This window comes from Crocuta crocuta, unplaced genomic scaffold, assembly GCF_008692635.1.
Source record: "Crocuta crocuta isolate KB4526 unplaced genomic scaffold, BGI_CrCroc_1.0 scaffold93, whole genome shotgun sequence".
Taxonomy (NCBI): domain Eukaryota; kingdom Metazoa; phylum Chordata; class Mammalia; order Carnivora; family Hyaenidae; genus Crocuta; species Crocuta crocuta.
In genome coordinates, this window is record NW_027529641.1 from 5,005,230 (window position 1) to 5,020,675 (window position 15,446).

The following is a 15,446-nucleotide window of genomic DNA, read 5'->3' on the forward strand; positions in this document are numbered from 1 at the left end:
TGTCTACTGCTTTAGAGTAGACAGAAAGTTATGCAGCCAGCCACCGGAAAATTCGAATGGTTCCAAGCAGGGCACCAAAACCCAGCCGTATGTGCTGTTATTCCAGTGAGTGACCAAGAAATCAAAAGGAACTTCCTTAAGGAGGGATTGAAGAAACAGACCACCACCCATATGACACAGGGGAGAGCATGGGATCAGAATGATTGTAAATTTATTTTAAATGAAATCTCTCACACATATGCTCCCCTACCCCCACTTTTTCATTTTGCTACATAGGAGCGGTGGACTGATTTTTATTTTACTTCTGTCTTCAATTGTTTTACCCCTATTGAGTTCAGACTTAAAGGAATGCTCATCTCCTCTTGGTGTGGGATTGCAATGATATAGGACTTATTATTTTTTTAATTCCAGTATAGTTTGCATACAGTGTTATAATACTTTCAGGTGTACAATACTGTGATTCAACATTTCTGTCTATACATTACTCAGTGCTCATCATGATAATGGCATTCTTAATCCCCATCAACTATTTCACCCTCCCCCCCCACCTCCCTTCTGGTAACCATCAGTTTGTTATTCATAGTTAAGAGTCTGTATTTTGGGGCACCTGGGTGGCTCAGTCGGTTGGGCGTCCGACTTTGGCTCAGGTCATGATCTCACAGTTCATGGGTTCGAGCCCCATGTGGGGCTTTGTGCTGACAGCCAGCTCAGAGCCTGGAGCTTGTTTTGGATTCTGTATCTCCCTCTCTCTCTGACCCTCCCCTCTCATGCGTTTTCTCTCTCTCTCTCTCTCTCAGAAATAAATAAAACATTTAAAAATTAAAAAAAAAAACGATTTAAACAAGAGTCTGTTTTTTGGTTTGTCTCTCTCATTGTGTTTTCCTTTGTTCACTTAAATTTTTGTTTCTTAGTGAAATCATGTTATTTGTCTTTCTCTGACTGACATATTTCATTTAGCATTATTCTCTTTAGATCTATCCATGCTGTTGCAAATAGCAAGATTTCATTTTTTATCACTGAGCAATATTCTGTTTTGTGTGTGTGCATATGTGCATATCATATATATTTATTTACTTCTATCACATCTTCTTTATCCATTCATCTATTGATGGACACTTGGGCTGCTTCCATAATTTCACTACTATAAATAATAGGTCAATAAGCACAGGGCTGCAGGTATCCTTTCCAATTCGTGTTTTCATATTTTTTGGGTAAATATCCACTAGTGGAATTACTGGATCATATTGCGGTTCTATTTTTTTTTTTTTTTCCTGAGGAATGCCCATGCAGTTTTCCACAGTGGCTACACCAGTTTGCATTCCCACCGACAGTGCATGAGGGTTCCTTTTTCCTTGCCAACACTTGTATCTTGTGTTGATTTTAGCCATTCTGACAGGCGTGACGTGATATCTCATTGCAGTTTTGATTTATATTTCCCTGATGATAAGCGATGTTGAGTATCTTTTCATGTGTCTGTTGGCCATCTGGATGTCTTCTTTGGAGAAATGCCTTTTCATGTCCTCTGCCCATTTTTTAACTGGATTATTTGTTTTTTGGGAGTTGAGTTGTGTAAGTTCTGTATATATCATGGGTACTAACCCTTAATTGGATATGTGATTTGTGAACATCTTCTCCCATTATGTGGGTTGTCTTTTAGTTTCCTTGGTTGTTTCCTTCAGTGCAGAAGCTTTTTATTTTAATGTAGTTCCAATAGTTTATTTTTGCTTGTGTTTCCCTTGCCTCAGGAGACATCTCTAGTAAATTGTTGCTACAGCCAATGTCGGAGAAATTACTGCCTGTGCTCTCTTCTAGGATTTTTATAGTTTCAGGTCTCCAACTTAGGTCCTTAATCCACTTTGAGTTTATTTTTGTGTGTGGTGTAAGAAAGTAGTCCAGTTTCATTCTCTTGCATGTCACTCACTGTCTAGTTTTCCCATAATCATTTGTTCAAAGACTGTCTTTTTTCCCATTGGATATTCTTGCCTCCTTTATTGAAGATTAATTGGCCATATAATCCTGAGTATATTTCTGGGCTCTGTATTCTGTTCTGTTGATCTATGAGTCTGTTTTGTGCCAGTACCAAACTGTTTTGATTACTACAGCTTTGTAGTAAATTGTGGAATCTAGGGCTGCAATACCTCCAGTTTTATTCTTTTTCAAGATTGCTTTGACTTTTCATTTGTGATTCCATTCAAACTTTAGAATTGTTTGTTCTATTTCTGTTAAAAACACTATAGGGATTGCATTAAGTCTGTAGATTGCTTTGGGTAGTATGCACATTTTAACAATATTTGTTCTTCCAATACATGAGTATGAAATATTTTTCCATTTGTTAGTATCTCTTTTTTTATGAGAATACAGCAATGTATTCTCATAGTAGAACATTTCATAAGCAAAAAGGAGAAATATCTCATTATTTGAGAGTATGTTCTTTTCAGTCTTGTTTCTACGTATTTACATACAGGTTTCCAGCAACATACAAAAGTGGATAATTCACCGCAAAAGATCATATGGGACATTTATTTGGCAACTTATATTTTTACCAGTATATTATGAATATTTTTCCATGCCATTAAATACCCTCTTATGACAATTTGTTTTTACTGCCCATTTAGGTCAGGTTTTTTGGTTTTGTTTTGTTTTGTCTTTTACAACAAAATGGGCATCATTCTATACTAAGGAGACCTAAGATCATGCTAGTATTTGTGTATGTCTGTATATGTGTGTGTGTGTGTGTGTGTGTGTGTGTGTGTTTCTTCCTTCTTTTTAAATCCAAGTAAGTTAACATATAGTGTAATAATAATTTCAGGAGTAGAATTTGGTGACTCATCACTTACATATAACACCAGTACGCATCCCAGCAAGTGCCCCCCCCCCCCTTAATGCCCATCGCCCATTTAGCCCATTCCAGCTCCACAACACCCTTCCAACAAACCTCAGTTTGTTCTCTGTATTTAAGTCTCTTATAGTTGGGGCACCTGGGTGGCTCAGTCAGTTAAGTGGCTGACTTCAGTTCAGGTCATGATCTCACGGTTTGTGGGTTTGAGCCCTGCATCGGGCTCTGTGCTGACAGCTCAGAGCCTGGAGCCTGTTTCAGATTCTCTCTCTCTCTCTCTCTCTTTCTCTGACCCTCCTCAGCTCGTGCTCTGTCTCTCAAAAATAAATAAACATTAAAAAAAATTTTTTTAAGTCTCTTATGGTTTGCTCTCCATCTTTGTTTTTATCTTGTTTTTGCTTTCCTCTCTCCCATGCTCGTTTCGTTTCTTAAATTCCACATATGAGTGAAATCATACGACATGTGTCTTTCTCTAACTGACTTATTTTGCCTAACATAATACATTCTAGTTCCATCCACATTGTTGCAAATGACATTATTTTATTCTTTTGGTCACCAAGTAATATTCCATTGTATATAGAGTCTCATCTTTAATTTCTTTCAACAGTGTTTTATAGTTTTCAGAGTACAATTCTTTCACCTCCTTGGTTAAGTTTATTTCTAGGTATTTTATTCTTTTTGGTACAATTGTAAATGGGTTTATTTCTTAAATTCTCTTTCTACTACCTCATTATTAGTATACAGAAATACAACAGATTTCTGTGTATTGGTCTTGTATTCTGCAACCTTACTAAATTCATTTATCAGTTCTAGTAGTTTTTTGGTGGTGAATTTAGGGTTTCCTATTTATTGTATCATGTCATCTGCAAATAGAGAAAGTTTTACTTCTTCCTTGGTGATTTGTATCCCTTTTATTTCATTTTGTTATTTAATTGCTATGGCTAGGAATTCCAGTACTGTATTGAATAAAAGAGGTGAGAGTGGACATACTTGTCTTGTTCTTGACCTTAGGGGAAAACCTCTCAGTTTTTTACCCTAAAGTATGTTAGCTGTGGGTTTGTCATATACAGTCTTTATTATATTGAGGTATGTTGCTTCTAAACCTACTTTGTTGAGGGTTTTTATCATAAGTGGATGTTGTACTTTGTCAAATGCATTTTCTTTGCCTATTGAAATGATTATATGGTTCTTTTCCTCTCTCTCTCTCTCTGTCACTCACTTTCCCTCTCTGAGAGAGAGAGGTTGAGAGAGGGGGGAATGTGTAGGGGAGGAACAGAGGGAGAAGGAAAGAGAGACTCTTAAGCAGTCTCCATCCCCAGTGTAGAGCCCAATTCAGGGCTCAGTCTCACCATAAGAGGTTATGACCTAAGCTGAAATCAATAATTGGACATTTAGCCAACTGAGTCACCCAGGCACCCCTGCTTTCTCTTATTGATGTGGTGTATCATGCTGTTTGATTTGTGAATACTGAACCACCCTTGGAGGCCAGGAATAAATCCCACTTGATAATGGGGAATGATTTTTTTAATGTATGGTTGGATTCAGTCTGCTAATATTTTGTTGAGGATTCTTGCATCTATGTTCATCAGATATATTCGCCTATAGTTCTCTCTCTCTCTCTTTAAATGTTTTATTTATTTCTGAGAGAGAGAGAGAGACAGTGTGATCAGGGGAGGGTCAGAGAGAGAGGGAGACACAGAATCCAAAGCAGGCTCCAGGCTCTGAGCTAGCTGCCAGCACAGAGCCCGATGCAGGGCTCAAACCCATGAACTGTGAGATCATGATCTGAGCCAAAGTCGAACGCTTAACCAACTGAGCCACCCAGGTGCCCCTATAGTTCTCTTTTTTGTAGTGTCATTATCTGGTTTTGGTATCAGGGTGATGCTAGCCTCATAGAATAAATTTGGAGATTTGTCTTCTTTTTCTATTTTTGGGAATAGTTTGCAAAGAATTGGTATTAATTCTTCCTTAAATGTTTGGCAGAATTCTTCTGTGCAGTCATCTGGTCTTGGACTTTGTTTGTTAGGAGTTTTGTTTTGTTTTGTTTTGTTTATTACTGATTCAATTTCATTGCTGGTGATTAAGCTGTTCAACTTTTCTATTTCTTCTTGAACCAGTTTTGAAACATTCCATGTTTCTAGGAATTAATCCATTTCTTCTAGGTTGTCCAATTTATTGGCATATACTTTTTCATGATATTCTCTTATAATCTTTTGTATATCTGTATTGTCAGTTATTTCTCCTTTTACATTTTTGATTTTATTAATTTGAGTTCTCTTTCTTTTTTATTTGATGGGTCTTCAAAAGGTTTATCAATTTTTTGTGATCTTTTCTAAGAATCAGCTCCTGGTTTCAATGATCCATTCTATTGAGTTTTTTAGTTTCCATTTTGCTTATTTCTGCTCTAGTCTTTAGTTTTTCCTTCCTTCTGCTGGTTTTGGATTATTTGGTTGCTGTTATTGATCTTTCTGTAGCTCCTTTAAGTGTAAGATCAGGTTGTTTATTGGAGATCCTTCTTGCTTCTTGAGGTAGTCCTGTATCACTTTAAACTTCCCTCTTAAAACAGCTTTTGTTGCATCTCAAAGATTTTGGACCATTGTGTTTTCATTTTCATTTGTCTCCATGTATTTTTTTTATCTCCTCTTTGATTTCTTGGTTGACCCATTCATTGTTTAGTAGCATGTTATTTAACTTCCATGTATTTATGTTCTTTTCAGATTTTCTTCTTCTGGCTGACTGCTAGTTTCATAGTGTTGTGGTTGGAAGAGATCCATGGTATGACTTCAATCTTTTTGAATTTGTGGGGACATTTTTGTGGCCTAATATGTGATCTATTATGGAGAATGTTCCATGTGCACTTGACGAGAATGTGTATTCTGATGTTTTAGGATGGAATGTTCTGAATATATCTGTTAGATCCATCTGGTCCAATGTGTCATTCTAAGGTCTTCTTTCCTTGTTGATTTTCTGTTTAGATGATCTATCTATTGTTGTAAGTGTGGTGTTAAAGTCCTTTACTATTATTGTATTACCATTGATTACTTCCTTTACGTTTGTTATTAGCTGTTTTATTTATTTGGGTGCTTCATGTTTGATGCATACATATTTACAAATGCTATATCTTCTTGTTGGGTTGTTCTCTTTATGATTATATATGTCCTCCTTTGTCTTTTGTTACAGTCTTTGTTTTAAAGTCTATTTTGTCCAAACAAGTATTGCTACTCTGGCTTTCTTTTCACTTCCATCTGCATGATGATTGCTTTCCCATTCCTTCACTTTCAATTTGTATGTGTCCTTAGGTCTGACATGAGTCTCTTGTAGGCAGCATATAGATGAGTCTTGTTTTTTTAACCATTCTGTCACCGTATGTTTTTTGATTGGAGTATTCCGTCTATTTACATTCACGGTGATTATTGATAGGTATGTACTTCTTACCATTTTGATACTTGTTTTATAGTTGTTTTTGTAGTTCTTTTCTGTTCCTCTATTCTCTTGCTCTCTTCTCTCATGGTTTGTTGGCTTTCTTTTGTGATATAATTGGATTCCTTTCTCTTTTTATTTTTGAATATATATTGGTTTTAGATTTGTGGTTACTATTAGATTAGTATATAACATCCTCTGCATATAGCGCTCTATATTAAGTTGATGGTTGCTTAAGTTTGAACCCATATTTTACTTTTCTTCTGCCTATGTTTAGGTATATAGTGTCATAATGTACATCCTTTTCTTCTGTGAAGCCCTTGACTGATTTTTATAGGTCTACTTATTTTTCTTGTTTTTGTGCTTCCTACTTTTCCTACTCTTACTTATCGTCTTTCCTTTCCACTCAGAGTCCCCTTTACTATTTCTTGTAGGGTTGGTTTAGTGATCACGAACTCCCTTAACTTTTGTTTGTCAGGGAAACCCTTTCTCTCTTTGTCTATTCTGAGTGATAACTTTGCTGGATAGAGTATTCTTGGCTGCAGGTTTTTTTTTCCCCTTTCAGCACTTTGAATATATCACACTACTCCCTTCTGGCCTGCAAAGTTTTTGTTGAAAAATCAGCTGATAGCCTTCTGGAGTTTCCTTTATATGTAACTGTTTTCTTTTCTTTTGTTGCTTTTATTTTTTTAAGATTAAAAAAATGTTAAGTAATCTCTACACCCAGTGTGGGGCTCGAACTCACAACCCCAACATGAAGAGTCACATGCTCCACCAACTGAGCCAGCCAGGTGCCCCTATCTTGCTGCTTTTGATATTCTCTTTATCACATCTTTTTGTTTTTTAATTATTATGTGTCTTGATGTGGCCCTCCTTGGGTTGATTTTGTTGGGGGTTCTCTTTGCCTTCTGATTCTGGATTTCTGTTTCCTTTCCCAGGTTTGGGAAATTTCCAGCTATTATTTATTCAAATAAATCTTCTGCCTCCTTTTCACTCTCTTCTCCTTCTAGGATTCTATAATGCAAATGTTATTATGCTTGATGGAGTAGCTGGGTTCTGTAAGCCTATTTTTATTTCTCTTCTTTTTTTCCCTCTCTCCTGTTCAGCTTAATTGCTTTCCATTACTCTTTCCTCCAGATTGCTGATCCATTCTTCTGCTTTCTCTAATCTACCATTTGTTCCATCTAGTGTTTTTTAATTTTAGTTAAGTACGTCATCTCTGTTTCTTTAAAAAATTTTTTAATGTTTACTTATTTTGAAGGAGAGAGAGAGAACAAGCAGGGGACTAGCAGAGAGAGAGGGAGACACAGAATCTGAAACAGGCTCCAGGCTCTAAGCTGTCAGCACAGAGCCTGATGCGGGGCTCAAACTCACAAGCCGTGAGACCATGACCTGAACTGAAGTCCGATGCTTAACTGAGTGAGCCACCCAGGCGCCCCTCTGTTCTTTTTAATGTTTTATATCTCCTTGTTAAGGGTCTCAGTGAGGTCCTCCACTTTTTTTCTCAGGTCCAGGGGATACTTTTATGACCATTATTTTATATTCTCTATCAGGCATATTATTAGTCTCTGTTTTCTTTAGCGATTTTGTCCTATTCTTTCATTTGGGACATAACCCTTTGTCTCCTAATTTTGTCTAACTCTGTATTTTTCTATATGTTAGGAAAGTCAGGTACCTCTCTTGCTCTCAAAGTAGTGGTCTTACGGAAAAGAGGTCCTGTAGTGCCCTGCACTGCAGTGTCCCCTGTTCGTGGGAATCTGGTGCTCCAGAAGTGTCTCCTACATGTGTTGTGTGCATCCTGCTATTATAAGTGAGCTGCTTTGCTTTTTCTTTCAGTCCAGTCATTTGCAATGACTCTTTTTGCCTGTTATGGGAAGGGTTTGGTCCCTGTGTTGCTAGTGGGCCAGTTTGGGGCCACCTAGGATTAGCGTTGAGTCAGACCAGGCATTTGCCAAAGATGCAATGGCACTGAACTGCAGGGCACTTTGCCTGCTTTGGTGGGCAGGTCCTGCGGTCAGACCAGATGTCTGTCCCCAGCCCACTGCTGGGGTCACAGTTGGACTTGTGTGTGTGGTTATCTTCCGTCTCCCCAGGGCAGGAGTCTACTTTGGGGTAGTCCTGGCGCCTGTTTGGGGCTGCTTGCACACTACCAGGCTTGTTGCTCTGCTTTGGATGGGCTCCAACCAAGGGCTTATTGGGGGTGTAGGTGTGCAGGGAACATAGCGCTGAGGTGCCCAGTGTTAGCACTATTTGTGCAGGTCTGCTCTGGGAGGAAGCCTGGAGTGGAGGCCTGGCTGGAGGGGTATGTTTGCAGGGGATCACGAGGTGGGGTGTTAGCAAGTTAGGTAGGGAATGGTGGTGCCATGCTGCTTCCTGCAGGGGTCTGTGCTTCTAGGTGGGGGGCGGGGGAAAGGAAATGGCACCTGCCAGCTCTTTTGTTTTTGGAGAAGCCTCCCAAAGATCTCTGCCCCTCCAGGACACGCTCTAATATTAGTAAACAGATATCTCTCTCGCGTATGCCCCAGGTGTTTTTCAAATTGCTGCTTGTATGCTGTATCTCTATGGGGATGTTTCTTCTATCTCCTGAAATTTGGCCCCTCTGGTTTTCAGAGCCAAATGTTATGGGGTCCCCGGTGTGAGGGTCTATTTCTCTCCCTTCTCCACACCCAATGCATCTCTCCCTCCCACAGACAGTCCCATGGGTCCATTTAGCTCCCACTGGGTCTCCACCCTTCCTACCCTCTGCAACGTGGCCTCTTCTCTACATTTAGCTGTGGTGTGTTTGTTCTGCCAGTGTTTGGATCATTTTCTGGGTTATTTATACTGATGTGGGTTTTATCCAGTTGCATCTGTGGAATGAGATGAATTTAGGGTCTTCCTACCTTGTGATCTTCCCAGGAAGCCTGGGAATTACTTTTTAATGAGGCTCATTTTTTAACATCATGCACAAAGCTTCTGATTGGGCAACCATTGTTCTTGAAAGTAGGGCCTTTAAAACCTTGGAAAGCTACACATTTATTTCAGCTATGATGATAAAAATACAAGTAATAATAGTTGATATGTATTAAGAACCTACTAGGTGCAAACCTGTGGGCTAGTTGCCATTCCTGGGCTATTTCAATTAATCCTCACAAAAAAAATGTGTAGGGCAGGTGTTAGTGTCACATATAGATGAGGAAACTGAGGCCCAGAGCGGATATAAAAAGTCAAATCTTCAAGTACATAGACAGTTAGCATGTAGTAAATTCTTTTCAGTGGTTAAGGCTCTCAGCTGGGCATCAGAGCTTAGTCTGTTTGGTTGTAGAACCTCAGCTGGTTACAGTGCCCCACTCTGCCTCCCGACCAGGCTGGGGGAGAAAATTCAGAGGTACAGAACAGTGACAAGCACGAGGCAGGTTAGGATAAAGTGCTACATTGAACACAAAGAGGGCAAACCATTTGGCACAGACAGAGAAGCGCTAGAAATCAGCACACGGCGACTTGGAAATGTGTGTGGTGTCTGCCCGTCCCCTTGGTGGAATATTCTGGCAAGAACCTGGGTTTGTGTTTCGTCTCAGAGGTGGCTGCCTGTCTGCGGTTACACCACGGCTCATTGACCTGGGCTCCGAGCAGTCCTTTCTGATTCCAGGCTGAAAAGAGCCATGTGAATGGAACTTTCATTCACTCCTGGGTCTGCCTGCTCATGAAGTCTGAGGGCAGGTCCGCAAGGGGCTCCTCTTTGCCAAGGTGAGCCGCACCAGCACTGGTGCTGTGTATGCACAACACCTTCCTTCGCCTCTGATTTCTCTCTTCCTCCGTTTGCAAGTCTATGTTTAGACTACGATTTCCTCCCCTCTCAACAAACATTGTTTAGAAATACCATTGCTTCTACCAATTCATCATATTTTCATCCTTGAGGAGAAAAAAAATGGTTAAACAGGCGTCTAAATATTTCAATATTTAGGGGCGCCTGGGTGGCTCAGTTGGTTAAGCGTCCAACCTCAGCTCAGATCATGATCTCACAGTTTGTTAGTTCGAGCCCCATGTCGGGCTCTGTGCTGACGGCTCAGAGCCTGGAGCCTGCTTCAGATTTTGTGTGTCCCTCTCTCTCTGCCCCTCCGCTGCTCACATCTTCTCTCTCTCAAAAATAAACATTAAAAATTTTCAATATTTCAATATTTATTTGTTTTTCTTTTAGCTTTACAGCTACTAAAAAGCCTATTGGTTTTCTTATAAAAATACAAACTTAATCATTTGTTTCCAGGGTATCAGCTTTTCTCTGAACAGAATAAAATACACTGTGCCGAATCATCTTACAATAATGATAGCACATTTGAAACTACGCAATGTCTAAATTATCAAATACACATCAGATCAAAACACAGTTGGTTAAAGGTAATATTTGATTGCCTTTGAGCCAGTTACATAGAAAGTAATTATATTGATTTATTTCTACACTGGAAGTTAATTAAACACTTCAAAATAGATCCTGTTTAAAAACCGTAAAGTTTCAAGGAAATGTTATTACTTAACCTGGAAAAGCAGAGCGTGTTATTTGATACACGAGAGAAACTCTCTGGGCAAGGCATCGGGATATTCCATTTGAATTAAAATATGTAATTAGCAAGTAGAAAATGTCGGATCCAGCCGTCTGAGAAGTCACAGCCTGTCCCTGAAAAGGCAGAGGCCCCTGACACAGGTGTCCCCATGCAAGTGTGAGTGCCCGTGCACGCAAGGGTTGGGGACTGTGGCAGCGGCAGAATGTCTAACCGCCCCCCCAGCTTCAGGCAGAGCTCCCCCTGCCGCGCCTCATGCTTGGGAGAAACTTGGCAAAGACGGTGGGGGTGGCTCCACTGTAATCTGTTGGGAAAGAGCCACACTGAGAGCCAAGAGCTGATGTGCCGTGAGTACTCACCGTGCACATTTGACAATTATGTCCATGTTACCAGGACCGTTTCTCATCCAGTGCTCACACATCCGTATGAGGAAGGTGGTATTTATCATCCCCCTGTCTCAGGCAGGAAAACTGGGCTGAGAGGCCTGAAGTCATTTGACCAAGTTACACAGGAAAAGGGCTGAACTGGACTGTCATCGTTCTGTGAGATTCTGTGCCAAGTTTCTTGCTTCTAGGCTCTGGGGTTCTATTAGTAACAATCAGAACTGAACCCTTGGGCCAGCCCTGTGGGTTAGACGTTCTTATCAGCCCCATTGAACAGATAAGGCTGTTGAGGCACAAGAAACCTAAGGAACAGGGCTAACCTTGCACAGCTGGTAAATCTGGGATCGGACCACGATTTCTCTGCCCTCCCCTCCCCCCCCCCAACCATGCTCTTCCTCAAGTGCTACACCATGCTGCTTCGTGGTGATGAACTTCCTTTCTTTTCCACTCTTCTGGGGCAGCTTCGGGAGCATCAGGGCACAAGAGGTCAGCAGACTTCTGTTCTCATCCTGGGCACATCACCGTCAACCTTAGGGCAGCTCCCTGAAGCTGTGTGCTCCCAGCTGCATATGCTGCCAGGAGGGCTGGGGCCAGGGGCGTGTGGATGGGAGCAGGACAAGTCTGGCCTCGATGCTACAGGACTTATGAGGTGGGGTTAAGGACACACACCAGGCGGGGCGCCTGGGTGGCTTAGTCGGTTAAGCGTCTGACTTTCGCTTAGGTCATGATCTCACGGTTCATGGGTTCGAGCCCCCCGTCGGGCTCTGTGCTGACTGTCAGCTCAGAGCCTGGAGCCTATTTCAGAGTCTGTGTCTCCCTCTCTCTCTGACCCTCCCCTGCTCACGCTGTCTCTCTCTCTCTCTCCTAGAAATAAAAAAATATTAAAAAAAAAAAAAAAGAACACACACCAGGCAAACAGAGAACCGAGACATTCTGAGTGCAGACACAAAACGAGGCAAACAATGTTCTCAAGGCTCATTTGGAGATACAAAATAACTTTCTGTTTTACAAAATGTATTTGTTAAATGTGTTGGCAACTTTGGGCTGGCGGTGACAGAGACCCAACTCAAAATAGGTGACGCATCAGAAGGGAATTTCATGCAACTAAAAAGTCCAAGAGTGTTGCCGACTCCACGCTGAGCTTCCTCCCAGGGCCCAAATGATGACTTTGGGTCTTTCTGCCTCCCTGTCCCCATTCTCCTCTCCTGTGCCATGGCTCCCCTGTCTCTGACTCCAGATAGGTTCCCTTCTGTGGCCTGGGAGATGGCCCAGATGGCCCCTTAACAGTTCCAGTAGAAAGCCCACCGCTTACTTATTTATGGATTAGAATGTGGGGAGAAGCAGAGAGAGAGGGAATCCCAAGCAGGCTCCCCTGTCAGCCAGGAGCCCAACTTGGGGCTCCATCCCATGACCATAAGACCATGACCTGAGCCAGTATCAAGAGTTAGACGTTCAACTGACTGACTACCCAGGTGCCCCGAAAGCCCACCTCTTTTCAAAGCCATGCGCAGCTATTCCCTAAAGGAACTCTCTTTGCCCTTCTTCGGGTCATGTATCCATCCTAGGTCAATCACAGTATCCAAAGGAAGTGGTCCTGTGATTGGCCAAGACTGGGTCATGTGTCTACTCCTGACCAATCACCATGTCTACCCCGGGTCATACGCCCATGTCTTTGAAAGGTAAATGAGAGTCTCGTGATTGATGGAGCAGCAGGGCCATATAGATTAGAGAGGGAATCTACCCCAAAGAAAGGGACGCTGGGCAGACACAAGCAACATGACCGCAACTTACGGCTTCCAATTTCAGGAAACTCTGATTCAGCTACCCATGCCTCAGGTGAAGTCAAGTCAATGCATAAAAGTAACAAAAACTTCAGAAAGGGTTTGTAAATACTCTCAAGGAGCACGTATGAAAATCTATCTAAGCCTCAGACTCTAAGGTAAAGACCTTTCTAGAGTGTTTGGAATTTTATACTTTTTAAAAATGTTTATTTATTGGGGGGGGGGCGGTGCAGAGAGAGAGGGAGACACAGAGTTCGAAGCAGGCTCCTGGCTCTGAGCTGTCAGCACAGAGCCCTATGCGGGGCTTGAACCCACAGACCGTGAGATCATGACCTGAGCTGAAGTCGGTCGCTTAACCTGTTGAGCCACCCAGGTGCCCCAAGACTGTTTGGAACTTTAAGATGAGTCCTACAAGGGAAAGAAAAAAGCCTGCCTTGCTGGTCTTTGCTGGTGGAACGAAGGACATGGCAGTTGGAAAAATCCGAAGTCTTGGGGTTCTGGGGCGGCATGGGTTGCGCAGGCGTGTCGCTGGGCTCTGTCCACCCTGCGGGCTCCTCCCCCAGGCCCTGTCCCCACCGCAGGGCACGGGGGTCACAGCCAGGCCCACCTGCGCCCCTGGGGCTCCGCTAAGGACTTCTGCTCCCAGGGCTTTCCTCTGCCTCTCACAGGCACTAAATTCACATCATTTCTATCCCCATTTTCCAAAAAAGCCCGCAGACTCGCCTCCCCCACAAAGCAAACAGAAAACAGCACATTCTAGGAAGGCCCTCCCTACCCGGCGTCTGTGCGCGGGCCATTACTAAATATTCCCACTTCCAACGGCTGCCCACCTCTCCTTAATGACCGCTCTATGTCGGCAGCCGGCCCTCCCTCAATACTTCCGGGTGCTCTGTTCCAAACAGGCCCCTTCTCACGCCGAGGCCGGCCTCCCTGCCAGCCGGTAAACACCCTGCGGCTCCCCGGGGAGGCTCTGACGTGCCCAGCCCGGCCTGGCCATTTAGGATCCCTGCAGCCAGCGACGGGGGGGCTGCCTTCCCCCCAGGGCCGAGGGAGCCCCACATCAGGGCCGTCCAAACGGGCAGAGTGCCCCAGGCAGGGCTGGAACGAGGCATTTATGGGGCAGAGACGGGGGCCCCAGGCAGAACTGGGCGAAAGGTGTGGCCTGAGACATTTCTGAGGTATGAATGTATGCTTCCTCCTCTGTGTTTCCCCACCCCCACCCCGTTTCCAAGCCAGCAGTCAGGGCCTTTGGAAATCTCACCTCAGGGATTTTTGCTCCATTAAAAGCGCAAAGCGTGTGTGTCTGGGGGAGAGGGACCCTGTCCTGAAACACTCCCAGCGCCCTGGACAGATTCTGCTGGAGGTCCCAAAGCAGGAAGGGGAGAGAGGAGAGTGTCTGTGAAGAGCAGGAAGAGCCCTCTGGGGTCTCAGGGATGCTGGGTCTTCTCCGCTGAGGTGCCAGCCTGGACGATGCTACCAAACTGAAAGGCACCCTGCGGGGAACGCACCTCTTGAGCGATGCCGCCATGATGTTAGTGTGAGGGGCAGGAGGGCCTCTATGGTCTCCAGGAGGTGACAGGAGGGAGCCCCTACTCTGAGTCGGGTGAGATGTCCCCTCGCGCGTACCAGCTGAGGGGTCAGAGTTGTCTGTAAATTTATTTAAAGTTGCGGTAGGCAGAATTACGGTGCCTCCAAAAATGTCCCCACCCCAATCCTCAGAACCTGTAAATATGCCACCTTACCTGGCACAAGAAAATGAAGGATGCAGGTGGAATTACGATTGCTAATCAGCTGACCTGGAGATGGTGAGATGGTCCTGGAATCTCCCAGTGGTGGGCTCAAGGTAATCGTAAGCGCTTTTCAAAGTGGAAGAGGCGGGGGGCGCCTGGGTGGCTCAGTTGGTTGAGCGTCCAACTTTGGCTCAGGTCATGATCTCACGGTTCATGAGTTTGAGCCTCACATCGGGCTCTGGGCTGACAACTCAAAGCCTGAAGCCTGCTTCCCATTCTGTGTCTCCCTCTCTCTCTGTCCCTCCCCACTTGCTCTCTCTCTCTCTCTCTTAAAAATAAACATTTTAAAAAATGTAAAAGTGGAAGAGACCATCGGAAGAGGAGAATCATAAGGAGATCTGAAGATGTTATGGGCCTAAAGAAGGAAGAGGCCCATGGGCCAAGGGATGCAGGTGGCCTCTAGAAGATGGAGAAGACAACAATAGGAATCCAATCCTGGTGTCTCCAGACCAAACACAGCTCTGCCAACACCTTGATCTTGGCCCAGTGAGACCCAGGTTGCATTTCTAACCTCTAAGATCATGAATCTGTGGTTTTGAGCCAGTACATTTGCAGCGACTTGTTACCACCGTCATAGAAAAACAAATACAAAGGACAATAAATGGAATGGGCATTTCTTACACACCGGTGTTTTGACTTGGCCCTCTCCCTCTCGGTAGCTTCTCTCCTCTCCCTTGCTGATTCCTCAGATCTCTCCAGGC

General features: G+C 43.4%; 1 long non-coding RNA gene across 1 annotated transcript; it reads left to right on the forward strand.

Annotated features, from left to right (window-relative positions):
- Positions 1-14,087: 14,087 nt before the first annotated feature.
- LOC144230153 (uncharacterized) lies at positions 14,088-15,240 on the forward strand. The gene is made up of 3 exons (XR_013334713.1): positions 14,088-14,133; positions 14,675-14,798; positions 15,046-15,240. It is a non-coding gene; the product is annotated as an uncharacterized LOC144230153 (long non-coding RNA).
- Positions 15,241-15,446: the final 206 nt, after the last annotated feature.